The sequence below is a fragment of the Podarcis muralis genome, chromosome 12 (genome assembly GCF_964188315.1).
Source record: "Podarcis muralis chromosome 12, rPodMur119.hap1.1, whole genome shotgun sequence".
NCBI classification, from domain to species: domain Eukaryota; kingdom Metazoa; phylum Chordata; class Lepidosauria; order Squamata; family Lacertidae; genus Podarcis; species Podarcis muralis.
In genome coordinates, this window is record NC_135666.1 from 27786149 (window position 1) to 27799718 (window position 13570).

The 13570-nt window shown below is 42.7% G+C and overlaps 1 protein-coding gene across 6 annotated transcripts in view; it reads left to right on the forward strand.

The window, feature by feature from the left end:
- The first annotated feature begins 333 nt into the window (after positions 1 to 333).
- The window catches only part of ANKIB1 (ankyrin repeat and IBR domain containing 1), a 55141-nt gene continuing 41904 nt past the window's right edge, over positions 334 to 13570 (forward strand). For 5 of the 6 annotated variants that reach the window (XM_028750757.2, XM_028750762.2, XM_028750760.2 and 2 more), the window contains exon 1: positions 334 to 560. The gene's annotated coding sequence lies outside the window, so the exon portion shown is untranslated. Of the gene's footprint in view, positions 572 to 13570 lie in introns of all 6 variants that reach the window. The other variant, XM_028750758.2, reaches the window with a different exon arrangement.

Below are 13570 nucleotides of genomic sequence, written 5' to 3' on the forward strand. Positions count from 1 at the left end.
CCTTCTTCTCCTCCTCCTCCTCCTTCGTGTGGAGATGCCGCAGCTGCCACGAGATGCCTGGGCTTGAGACGCTGGGGCCGTGAGGGGAGCGGGCCTCTCGCGAGGTCTGGAGCGCGAAAGGGGCTTTTCTGAAGGGCCCTGCGAGACGTGGTGCAGCAGCCGGACGGACGGAGAAGCTTTTCGGGAGAGTTCCGCCGCCGAAGCCGAACAAAGGGGGTTGAGAACGGCGCGCGAGCCGAGAGAAAGGCGGGCGGGGGGCCCTTGCCAGCGCTTGCCCTCGCGCACGCGCACCCCTCTCTCACCGCCACCCGGCTCGGGTCTCTAGCGGGGGGGGGGGGGCGCCTTTCCGTACCTCTGAGGGGGAAAAGAGGGGGTTGAACGGCCGCTTCTGGCCCCGCTGCCCCTCGCGGGCTTGTCGGGAGGGACGAGGTGAGGAGCGGGGAAGCGGAGTGGCGGCGCCTTAAGAGGGAAAGGGGCAGCGGATAACTACTCCCAGCCGTCGCCGGGCGGATGGATGGAGGCACCGGCAAGCCGGCGAGGAGCGACCCTGTGAGGAACCGGTGAGTCGGAGGTGTGTGTGTGTGTCTTTATGTTGCCACGGGGAGGGTCCCTTTCGTGACTCTCTAGTTTTTGGGTGCTTAAAAAATATATATATCGAGGGAGCAGTCGAATGGCACCCCAAAAAAATAAAATTAAAAAGAGGGTTTCAGTCAGGCATCGGTTTCCCTTTTGCTTTGTTGAGGGTGTATAAAGGGGAGTTGCACGTAACTTGACATCGTCCTTCGGGAAGGGGGTCGAGGGCATCCGCAGAAATGTGCCTTTCGGGATATGGGGGGCTGTTTTGGGAGACAAGGGTGGCCGGCGCCAAAGCCAGTTCAGGAGGTTTGGCTTTGACTAGAGAGCGGAGAGGGGGCGGCGGCTTTCGGACCTTCGTTTAATACCTCCATAATAGCTCTCCATATTTGGAAATCCCGAGTTGTTAATGGTTGGGTGGGTTTGTTGCCTCTTCTCTCATCCTGCCCCAACCCGCTTAGTGTATGTTTATGGGTAAGATCGGGTTGGTGGTGGTGGTGGTGGTTTTTTCCACATTTTTCATTCAGATTCACCGTTAAGTCCTGCGGTGCCCGGCCCTCCTTTTCAGCACTCTGAAATTATAGGCAGGAGACAGATTTCTGGAGCAAATAGCGCTGAGTACAAGGGTGTGGCCGTGTGTGTGTGTGTGTGTATAAAAAAATTAAAGAGAGGAGGAGAGACAGATGCACAAAATTAGATTACACATCCGGGCTTACTACTATGCATTCAGATAGTTTATAATCAGTGAAGGCCACTTAATGTCATCAGCAGGGATCAATTGGCAAAGTTTTTTTCTGGCCTGTACCACTTCATGTAGCTAGTGTGGTTGTGTTTTTTGAATGTATCCCGTGGAGAGAAAGATCCCTGCTTTCAGACAATTAACCTGGTAGGAAATTGATTCTGACTAGTCTTCTCTTTGCTGGGTTTTCCCTCCCACGCTAGAAAGTCATTATGAAGGGGAGGGGCGGTATTCAAACAAACACACACAGCCACAACAGGAAGTGGTACAGGCCAGAAAAATCTTCTTTGTTTAATTCAGTTGATAGTACAAGCAGAATAGAATACAAATTTCAGCCAGGATCACTTGACAATGTAAGGCTTACCATTAACGTGTTAGAGCCTAGTCATATGTTACACGTGCATATGTAACAAAAGGCTAGCAGCTGCTTTTCCTAAAAAGAAACAGCATTGGGAGGGGGATCCGGACCAGTGATGCAGTAGATGGGTGTGAGGGGAAGGATGAAACATCTTTCCACTGCTTCTATATTTGAAATCCCTCTTCCAAAGCTGCTTTTCTTTACGACAAGTAGCCACCTGGTTTTTGTTGGGGATCTATGTCATGTGTAGTTAGAACCTTGCTTTTGAAACAATTAGAAGGACTTTGCAATATAATTGGTGATTTTATGAAGCAGGGTACATGGTAAACCTCTGCTAACTTTTCCTTATAAGAGAATATAATAAATTGGACAAGGACTGCTTAGATCTTGGGACAGATTTTTTTGGAAGATGTTCCACTTCTGGAAAAGTTGCAGTCTGATTTTAAAATCAAAGCCAAACAATAACTGCAGAAAACTAGCTGTTGTGTAAGTAGAGATTTTAGGAGGCATGCACATTCTTTTGAGGTGGAATGTAGTATTTACTTGAGGAATTGTGGGACATTGCACTGTTTGAACACAATCTATTCAGTTGGTAGAAAATGTGCAGTGCTAGTACTGTAATGCATATAATCCCTTGAGGGTTAAACCACCATGCCCCCGCAACAATCCTAACCTAGCACCCTTGGACAGCTTCTCTGGTGCCTACTAAGCCCCTCCCCCGTGCCCCCTTTTTTTGTAAATTTGAGTTTTTTTGGTTGGGAGGTGTTGACTAATTTTTTGGTCTGTTTTGTTTGATGGGGGTGTAGGCGTTTTGGCTGGGACAGGGTTCTTCTCATCAGCAGTTCATCTTCTGTGAAATGGGTTTTTGGTTTTTTTGGGTACTCATGACAATTTCTTAATTTCCACAGTAGCTCCTGGTTCCAGAATGGTTGAACCCCTTGTGTAGCTTCACCATATAGTATATGAAGAAATCACTTGCATTCATCTTGTTTGTTTCCTTTGGCTTCAAAGCAAGTGACTTTGAATTTAAACATTCAGTACAGTGGTACCTCTGGTTACGTACTTAATTTGTTCCGGAGGTCTGTTCTTAACCTGAAGCACCACTTTAGCCAATGGGGCCTCCTGCTGCTGCTGCGCGATTTCTGTTCTCATCCTGAAGCAAAATTCTTAACCCGAGGTACTACTTCTGGGTTAGCGGAGTCTGTAACCTGAAGCATATGTAACCCGAGGTACCACTGTACATTAAAGTAGGACTCTGGAAAAGTGTGGCTTTCCATATGCTGCTTGATTCCAATGCCTATCAGGCCCAGCCTGCACCACCAATAGTCAGGAATGGGTGTTGTACTCCAGCATCTGGAGGGCCACAGTCTTCCCATCTCTGGTTTAACAGAAACTTTTAGCTAAATTTGCTATTGGAAAATTTCCATTTGATATAGGTCAATTGTGTAATGTCTGTCTGCCAGTAAATAAACAACTACGGTACTTGCATGCTGTTCTTTTCAAAGTGGAATATTAGTCTAATTTACTTTTGTACAAAGGAATTCATTTTTACATAGTATTTCTTGCTTAATTGTGAACAGTAAAATGTGTAATATAAATAAATATTTAAAATGAAAATTACCTCATTCTTAACTATTATTGCCTGTTTTAAGATATTACATTGTACAGAAGGTGAAAAGTCATTCTATAGTGAATACTTTCTATGCCTGCCCCACAAAAGCTATGTCTTAATCTGTTAGGCTTTAAGGTACAACAGAACTCATTGTTTTTACTATTGCAGACTAATATAACTTCCCCTCTGGAATTTGATATAATAAAGCTTATTAAGAAGTTGTCATATTAATATTTATTCCAATATATTGTCCTGACTACCTGGGAGAAAGTGAAACATGCCATTTTGTATAGAGCATACTGTATGTCTATTTCCCTCCACCTAGTTTCACTTAGTAATGTGTTAGTTTTAACTCATCCTATCTCTGAAAGTCCATTGTGAGTGATTCTAATGTATTACTATCTTTTTTAAAAAATAAATAAATCCCTTGGTTTATAAAGATACATATTCATCTATAACCATTAAAATTTTGTCTATCTGCATCATTCTGTTTATCTGTGTTAAGAAACACTGAGAGACGCTGGTACTTAATAGGTACAACTTTCCCCTTCAATAGTCTGTTGGGATAGATAATTATCAAAGCAATTGGAATTCAGAGGGTCTGAATTACCCAGTTCATACACTTGGGAGAATCTTCTCTGTTACAGAAGTCAGTCATATGACACAGCATGCTCTCAGACAGGGTATTGTTTAGAGTAGAAGCACATGAGTATAGTGCAATACTTCTGACAAATACAGCTTACTTGTGGTATTATAGCTCATCTGTGAACATTCTGGTATGGAGAAAGCTGATAACTTTCTTTTTCTATAATTGTAAGCTGAACTACTGAACTCTGATCATTTGTGCTAACTATTATGAATGCATCACTTAGCATTTTTTTACAATATCTAATTTAATACAACTACAGTACTGAAGACCTAAAACTTACTGTATTTCTAGTACTTCTAGAATGCTGACATATTCAAGCAGATCTTCTGGCTATCAGCTTTTGGTCAAGTTAAGTGTCTTTCCAAAGGATAAACGGTGCGACAGGTGAGGCTATGGCCCTCCAATTGTTGTACAACTCTCTGGCCATTGGGCATACAGACCTAGGCTGATGGAAATTGTAGTCCAAAATATCTGGAGGGCATGAGGTTGAGGGAAGGCTGAATGATACTATTAATTTGTTCTAAATTTGATATGATTGTACTAAAGGTAAATTTATAAGATGATATTTTAAGCCTTTAATGCTTTCTCTGTGGTGCAGTCTGGATTAGTATAAGTTAAGCCTTCATTAATACTGAAGATAAATTTCTTTATAGAATTGCTGTTTGTTCTGTGTAGTGCTTTGTGTATTGAGGGTTGTTTTTGTTTCTAGAAGCCGCCTAATATCACTCAATTGAAAAATGATTTGAGTACCTTGTCAGGTCATGTAAAATATATATAATAAGGTGTGGACAATTAGACTGGCATAATTCTGTATTGTAGACTTGCCAGTTGTAGAACTAGTATTTGATAGTAACAGAAAACAGAACTGTTCTAATGGTAGAAACCTGGTCCAAGAGAAGATTGTACTTCTCACATGTTTAACAGGATACCAAGCCAAAGAAAAAAGAACCTAGGAAACTGCCTTATACTGTATTGACCCGGACCATTGATCCATCTAGCTCAGTATTGGCTACAGTGACTCGCAGCAGCTCACCAGGGTTTCAGACAGGATTGTCTCCCAACCCTACCTGGAGATGCCAGATATTGAACCTGAGACTCCTCCCCACAGCAAATGTAATTGGCAGTGGTAGTCCTAATTCCTGGATACTTGTGCTACCTATCTTTTTAAAATATCTTTGCATCTGGGACATGGGCAAAATTCACATATGGGGGGTGGGTTTCATTTATTTAAAAAGAACCTGAGGGCAAAGTGCTTCTGAAGAAACACACAACAAATACAGAGGACCTTTCCTTTGGGAAGGGAAAGCTCCCTTGCTTTTATGGGAAATGAGAAACTTGCCGTATGTCTTGTCTTCAGCATACCTGCTTATGATGCAGATGGTTCCAACTTACATTGTGCTTCTTTAGAGGTGACCTGGTTGAGCAATTGGTTTGACTGAGCAGGGAGAAGTTCACACTCAAGTTCTCTTGCACACACTGGGAGGCCTACACATACAGTAGATCCCCCGGATACGAACTTAATTTGCCCTAGGGGGTCCGTACTTACCCCAAAAAGTCCATATCCAGAGGACCACTTCTGCACGCACGTGTGGTGCAATAGAGCGCTTCTAAGCATGCGCGCGGGGCGAAACCCAGAAGTATACCCGAATTTAACGTAACCCGAGGTACCACTGTACAGTCTTTCTAAATGCAACATGCATTTAGTGGTGTAAACTACTTTCATAATTTCCAAGTGGCAAACTGTGTACGGTGTGTTTGTATCTGTAGCACAAAGCTTTCACAGTGAACATGTGGTGCTTGAAGTATATATGTACACTATGATAGCTCATCACATACATACTCATACATACATCACATACATACTCATAGAATAAGCTGTTCAGTTAGAATTTCTGGCTTCAGCAAAATTCAGGAATCCAATCAGCTAGCTCCTAACTATAGACATATGATTTGATTATTGCGTATGTGTACTTGTATAATGTTGCTTCTTGAACCATGATATTTTCGGAGATGTCTGTACTTGAACAGCATGTGGTCAGTAAAAGTAGTTGGACTGTGTGATTTAATCAGGGAGAGAGCAGAAACTTTCTGGAGAAACAGATAGGTAGCCGTGTTGGTCTGCCATAGTCAAAACAAAAAAAAAATTCCTTCCAGTAGCACCTTAAAGACCAACTAAGTTAGTTCTTGGTATGAGCTTTCGTGTGCATGCACACTTCTTCAGATACCTGAAGAAGGTATCTGAAGAAGTGTGCATGCACACGAAAGCTCATACCAAGAACTAACTTAGTTGGTCTTTAAGGTGCTACTGGAAGGAATTTTTTTTGTTTTTTCTGGAGAAAGTTGTAGAGCAAGGAGTGCCTGCTTACAAGAGGGGTGCATGCAAGTGTAAATGCGTATTGGATGATATCATCCAATAAAAAGAAATGCTGCCTTTTGCCTAAAAACATTCTTGATTATATGGAATCATAGTCAACCAATAATTGATCAGTATCCTATCTTAGCTCCTTTGGCATTTTGCGATAGATATCTTTTAAGGTATCTTACTTTTAATAGGAAAGTAGATCCAAAGGAGTTAAGTTGTCCTAGATCGTGCATCTCTTGTGTAATAATGAAACAGCAGTTCATAGTCTTAACTCTTTCCATGTGTCTGGTATTTCTGTCCCTGTGTTGGGGTTGGCATCTATGTCAATATACAATTTTAGTTGGCTAGAAAGACTATGCCTCTCCTACCTACCTTGTCTCCTATGCTGATTACTACAGTACTTTCCCGTGTGTGAATGACTGGTTGTGGAATTGCTCAAAGAAGGAAACAAAGTTGCTTCCCTGCTTTCTTTGAGCGTGATCTACTCAGCTACACTCCTGTCCTTACTTCCCATTTGGCTTCCAGCATTCAATCTCCTGTATATTTGGCAACTCAGTAGTTTGGAGCTTTGCATTTAGAAGGAACCTCCTGCCTCACTTACAGCACTTGATAAGGCTTCCTGCCTAGTGATGAGCCAAATAAGTGAGGTGAGTGAAAGAACATATTCAGAATTTGCTTTTAATACCCCCATTCCATGAGTGCTATTAAATCTTCATTTCTTGGGTATCTGAGTTCTATAATGGGAAGGAAACAAATAGCAGTAATAACTTCCTCGTGCTATGAAAGCATTGAATAGCATCATTAGGTGTATAATCATTGACTAAAGAGGCTTGTACAGATAAACATAAGCATCCATTTCCACTAACTCAGAATGCGCTCAATCCAATACCATCAGTTCCCACTGCAGTAAGTGCCACCTTCATTTCCTCCAAAATTTGCTGCCAGGACAAATCCTTGTTGTGAATGTTCTGTTACTCCTTGGTATCTGAAATGTTTGTCTGGAAAATCCCAGGCACCTGGGTACCTCATATATCACCAGCTAAACATTGTGATATATCAATTTCTGAAATAAGAAAGGAATTACGTAGAGGTGAACAGGACAATGTCCTGGCAACTGCTACTACTTAAGGGTCTAAAACTGATAAATGATGATATTATCAATCACCTCATGGTTGCTTTCAGCAGCAGGCAAGCCCAAATGCATCTAAATGAGACTTTTGGTTTTGGGCTTGGCTACCAAAGTACACGGGTGGTGCTGTGGGTTGAACCACAGAGCCTAGGGCTTGCTGATCAGAGGGTTGGCAGTTAAAATCCCCAAGATGGGGTGAGCTCCCATTGCTTGGTCTTCTGCTGCCAACCTAGCAGTTTGAAAGCACATCAAAGTGCTAGTAGGTAAATAGGTACCGCTCCGGCGGGAAGGTAAACAGAGTTTCTATGTGCTACTCTGGTTTGCCAGAAGCGGCTTAGTCATGATGGCCACATGACCCGGAAGCTGTACGCCGGCTCCCTCGGCCAATAAAGTGAGATGAGCGCCACAAACCCAGAGTCATGTGCGACTGGACCTAATGGTCAGGGGTCCCTTTACCTTTTACCAAAGTACAGTGATGAGTCATAGTGAATACAAATAATCTGGGACTGCCAGCAGACCTACTAGGCGGCAGCAGAATCAACAATGGCAAGGGGAGGCAGAAGCAACAGCAGCCTGGCAGTAGTGGCACAATAATCAGCAGCCTGTGAAGCCTCATCATGGCAGAAGCAGCGGCAGCCTGCGAGGCCTTGTTGTGGTGGCGGCAGTAGTGGGGGCCTGCAAGTGGTGGCCTGCTTAACAGGTGCTTAGCAATTAGTAACGTATCTGTACAAAGGCGGTTTTCAATTATTTAAAATAAATTCTCTTTAGAGTTACTTGGAAATGCTTCCTTATATGTGAGACTGCTGTCTTCTGAAGGGAGAATACTGCAGCCAGTAGCTCGGTTCCACCACTATTCTTAACTTCCCCAGTGACACTGCTTGGCAACTGCAACAGAGACACAACTTGATGTTAATGCTTGCTGGGGAATGTATATTGTGGTTGCTTAGTAGCTCAAATCTTTCCTCCACCTCCTGGGCCCAACAAAGTAGCTAAGTCATCTTTGTTGTTTGAAGACAAGTATTTTCTAATTATCAGTTGACTTTAATTATCCTATTTATATGCTAACAGTTGTGATTTGCATTGGATCATGCAATACTCATGTATTTCAGTTGAAATCTTGTAATGTGTGTGATAAATGCAGGTATATGGAATGTTCATTATTTTAGTCCTGGACATGTGTATGGGAAACATTTATATAGTTATGTTGGTATGATTCTAATATTGTAATACTAAGAAAGCACGTTGATCTTGATTACATTTTTAAGATTACTGGTGATGATTGTTCAGTGCATAGATGGAGCGTCTCCACCTCCATCGTCTAGCCTAGACACTGAGATCCAGCTCCAAAAGCCTTCTGGCAGTTCCCCCACTGCAAGAAGTGAAGTTACAGGGAACCAGGCAGAGGGTCTTCTCAGTAGTGGGGCCAACCTTTGGAATGCCTTCCCATCAGATAGCAAACAGATAAATAACTATATGGCTTTTAGAAGATGTCGGAAGGCAACCCTGTACAGATGGGCAGCATATAAATAATAAAATTATTATTATTTATTATTTGATTTAGGTAACATATAGCACAAATATATAATGTGCTCAGATCAACTTCTGATAGATTTCCTTCAAGCGTTTCCCCTTTAGAGAAGATAATTGGCTATGGGAGACATTGCCAAGGTTTTAATCTATCCAGATATAAAACCACAAGATCTCCACTGCCTTATGACTTGCTGGAGCTGCCAACTGAACTCCCAAGTCTCTGGCTTTGCAACTTCAGCTCATCATCCCTCTTGATCTCCCATGCCTTTTAATCCAAGTAACATAGCCCAGGTGAGCTAAACAATGTGGGAGGAGGCAACAGGCAACTCTTGAGGGTGTCCAGACAGTATATATATTCAACTATTAAGTCTATTTAATTGGAGTATGGAAAGAAAAGAGAAACGAGTGTATGCACAATCAAAAGACAAAAGCAAAACACTGAACCACAATATTGGTCTATCTTGTCTTGTGTTGGGGATCCTGTGGAAGTCTAGATCAGTGTTTCCCAACCTTGTGCCTCCAGCTGTTTTTGAACTACAACTCCCATCATCCCTGACTAGCAAGACCAGTGGCAAGGGATGATGGGAATTGTAGTCCAAAAACAGCTGGAGGCACAAGGTTGGGAAACACTGGTCTAGATGTAGCTGAACTAACACTTGCATCATTCCTGACCATTGGCCATAGTGATTAAGGCTGTTGGGTGTTGAGGTCAGTAGCATCTGGAGGGCTATGGGTACCCCATCTCAGATTTAGTCATATACTAGACAACCGAATATACCCAGGACTTACACACTTAGGGCTATTGCAGCTGGTCTCCTCTGGAAATGTTTATGGGCATATTCCATGTTTTATGCTGTTTAATCAGGGTGATCCAATCCAAATCTTAATCGGGGGGGGGGGGGTCATGATTGACAGCTAGAGAGCAAGGAATTCTCTCAGGGACAGGAAATTAGCTTACACAAGCGATCACCTCTATAAAATAAGAAGTTAAGCTTTTCCTACCATGCAGCAAAGTTAAGTCAAGTGGATGATGGCTTGTTTGTGGCAGGCCACATGAGAATCATAGAACTGTAGAGTTGGAAGGGACACCAAAGGATCATCTAGTGAAATCCATGAAATCTGCTATTACAGCCAACTTTCTGGACGATGTAAAGTATCACCCAAGGTTATTTTAGGAAGTCATGAAATTTATTGTGTCTGAGCTGGAAAACTGATCACCAGCTATCATTGGTGCAAAGAAGGACCAAAGGTGCTATATGTGTAAAGAAAAGGTTGGTTCACTTCTTGGCTTAAATGTATAATTGTTTGACATTGGCATATTGATTGGCATAATGTTGTAAAATAGAGTGAGGACTACATTTTGGGTTGTATCTTATATTTAGTCGTGCTCAGAGTGGACCCATTGAAATAAATGGACATTAATGAACTTAGGTTCATTCATTTCAGTGGGTCTACTCTGAGTAAAACTTAGTTGCCTGCAACCCTTTGACCTGGAGCTGTTTAGCCAACATAATCTACATGTAAAAAAAATCAGAAGTTTATTGTTTCAGAAAAAGGTCTGCAAGGAAAAATACCTGATAGTTGTTGAGATTTTCATATGGGCTGTGTAGGAATATGAGATACTTAGAGACTTTTTCTCCTCAGAAGGAAGTATAAGAATCAGCTTTGAGAAAGACTGTTCTTGGACTCCTTCTCTCAAATTCTTAAATATCTTTAAGACTTCAGATTGTTTATAAATAATCGTGGACTTTGGATAGATAGCAATGCTTTCTTTTAAAATTGTGTTCTTCGCTTTGTAGTTCTTTTAATATTTTGAAATGGTGTCTTTCATTTGTATTTGACTTATGTTTTGAAATGAAGTGTCTTTAAGTGGCATAACAAAAAAAATTCCTTCCAGTAGCACCTTAAAGACCAACTAAGTTAGTTCTTGGTATGAGCTTTCGTGTGCATGCACACTTCTTCAGATGTGTATCTGAAGAAGTGTGCATGCACACGAAAGCTCATACCAAGAACTAACTTAAGGTAAAGGTAAAGGTACCCCTGCCCGTACGGGCCAGTCTTGACAGACTCTAGGGTTGTGCGCCCATCTCACTCAAGAGGCCGGGGGCCAGTGCTGTCCGGAGACACTTCCGGGTCACGTGGCCAGCGTGACAAAGCTGCATCTGGCGAGCCAGAGCCGCACACGGAACACCGTTTACCTTCCCGCTAGTAAGCGGTCCCTATTTATCTACTTGCACCCGGGGGTGCTTTCGAATCGCTAGGTTGGCAGGCGCTGGGACTGAACAACGGGAGCGCACCCCGCCACGGGGATTCGAACCACCGACCTTTCGATCGGCAAGCCCTAGGCGTTGAGGCTTTTACCCACAGCGCCACCCGCTTAAACTTAGTTGGTCTTTAAGGTGCTACCTTAGTTGGTCTTTAAGGTGCTACTGGAAGGAATTTTTTTTGTTTTGACTATGGCAGACCAACACGGCTACCTATCTGTAACTTTAAGTGGCATGTGCTGGTTAAATTGCTTCATTGTTAAAGGAATATAAATGAATGTCTTTAGGAGAGCAATAATGTCTGTTTGCCTAGTAGCATTTATAAAATTATCATAATGCTAATTCTTGGAAAGTATAACACAACCAGGGGTTTTTTCTAATCACATGCTGTAATTAGATATATCTTTTGATCCTTCATGGAAAGTATAAATGGATTTCTGTCCTTCTCCTGGGCTTTTTTATTGAGAAAAAATAGTATTCATGGCTAAGATGTGCACAGTTGTCAAAACCAAAGATCTGCAAACACAATGGTACTAACAGATCTTCATTTCAGTTGTTCTCCCATTGTTAAGACACTAGAACTGGGGGTCATCCGTTAGAGCTGAATGGTGAAAAATACAAGGAAGACAAATGGGAACACTTTTTCGCATAGTACATACCGTATTTTTCGCTCTATAACACGCACCTGACCATAACACGCACATCGTTTTTAGAGGAGGAAAACAAGGAAAAAAATTCTGAATGAAACAGTGGATGTATCATTTTTGTGCTTCATGCTGTGGCCACAGACATGTGATCTGATGGTGAATTTGGGGTAGCTCAATGCAAAGATCCTGAGGATCCATGTGGATCCATGCTTTTTAACCACATTTTTGCACCATTGCAGCCCCAGGCAACAGTGGGTGTGTGATTTTTGGGGGGCAGGCTGCTATGTGATCTGATGGTGAATTTGGGGTGGCCCAATGCAAAGATCCTGAGGATCCATGTGGATCCATGCTTTTTAACCACATTTTTGCACCATTGCAGCCCCAGGCAACAGTGGGTGTGTGATTTTAGGGGGGCAGGCTGCTATGTGATCTGATGGTGAATTTGGGGTGGCCCAATGCAAAGATCCTGAGGATCCATGTGGATCCATGCTTTGTAACTACATTTTAAGTGGGGAGTGAAGGAAAAACACAGAAGGGACAAGAGAGCGGTGTGCAGAGAAGCAGCTGGCTAAGAAAGCAGGAGAGGGATTTAACAGGAGGGAGGAAAAAAAGGCAAAAGTTTCCACAAACCGAAGCCAGCTTTCTCTCTCCTCCTGCATGTTTTCTGGCTGCCTGCGAGGAGCACGGAGAGGAATTAGAAGGAAAGACCTCTGCTTTCCCCTCTGCTTGCCTGGAGGGGAGGGGATTTGCCTGCTCTTTGTTCCGTTTGAGCAAACACAGCAACAAAACAGAGGAGGGTGGGCAGTAAGACCCTGAGGCAGAATGCAGGAAAGCAACCACTTCCTCTTTTCAGGTTTCCCTTCTCCGACACAACGCGCTTTGATTTTTGCTGATTTTTGTTCCTGCACTCCTCTAATCGGCTCCAGGGACCCCCCCCCCCACATTCGCTCCATAACACGCACAGACATTTCCCCTTCCTTTTTAGGAGAAAAAATCTGCGTGTAATAGAGAGAAAAATACGGTAGTTAAAACTATGGAAAACACTGACACAGGATATGCTCATAGCTTCCAACTTACATGGCTTTAAAGGAGAGTAGAAAAATTCATGGGCAAGGAAGACTATCAGTGGCTGCTAGGCATGATACTTACACAATACTTAGAGGATCCATGGAACCATGCCACTGAACACCAGTTCCAGGGAATAAAAGGGAGAGATGACTATGAGCTTCTAGTAGGCATTGGGTTGTCCAGTGAGAGAAGCAGAATGCTGGACTAAATAGCCATTCAGTAATACTATATAATTAGGCTTGACTTAAATTGACACTTACTACCTAGTAACACCATCCCAAATTAATCCCTGCCCTTGTTAAATTAAAGACTAGCATGTTTCTCTTTACTTTAGCTCTCTGCCTACCCAGGAACCTTTGTGTTTTGTTTCAACTTCGGGACACATCTAGGTTACAAGGCAGGCTTTCTGAGAAAAGAAAACCCTTCTTCTGATGTCATGGTAAAAGCAAATGATTCATCATGGGTGGCCTGTCCTCCTGTCAAAATGGCATTTGGGGTTGGGAACATTCAGGATCCGGCCTATTGGTCGGATCTAGCTCCCTGTCCCTCGTTTTAGAAGTGTTTATATAAACATGCCCTTAAAGATGTGGATTCTTAGTATCCATGTCATTCTTTTCTCCTTCAGCTATTCCTTCCTTT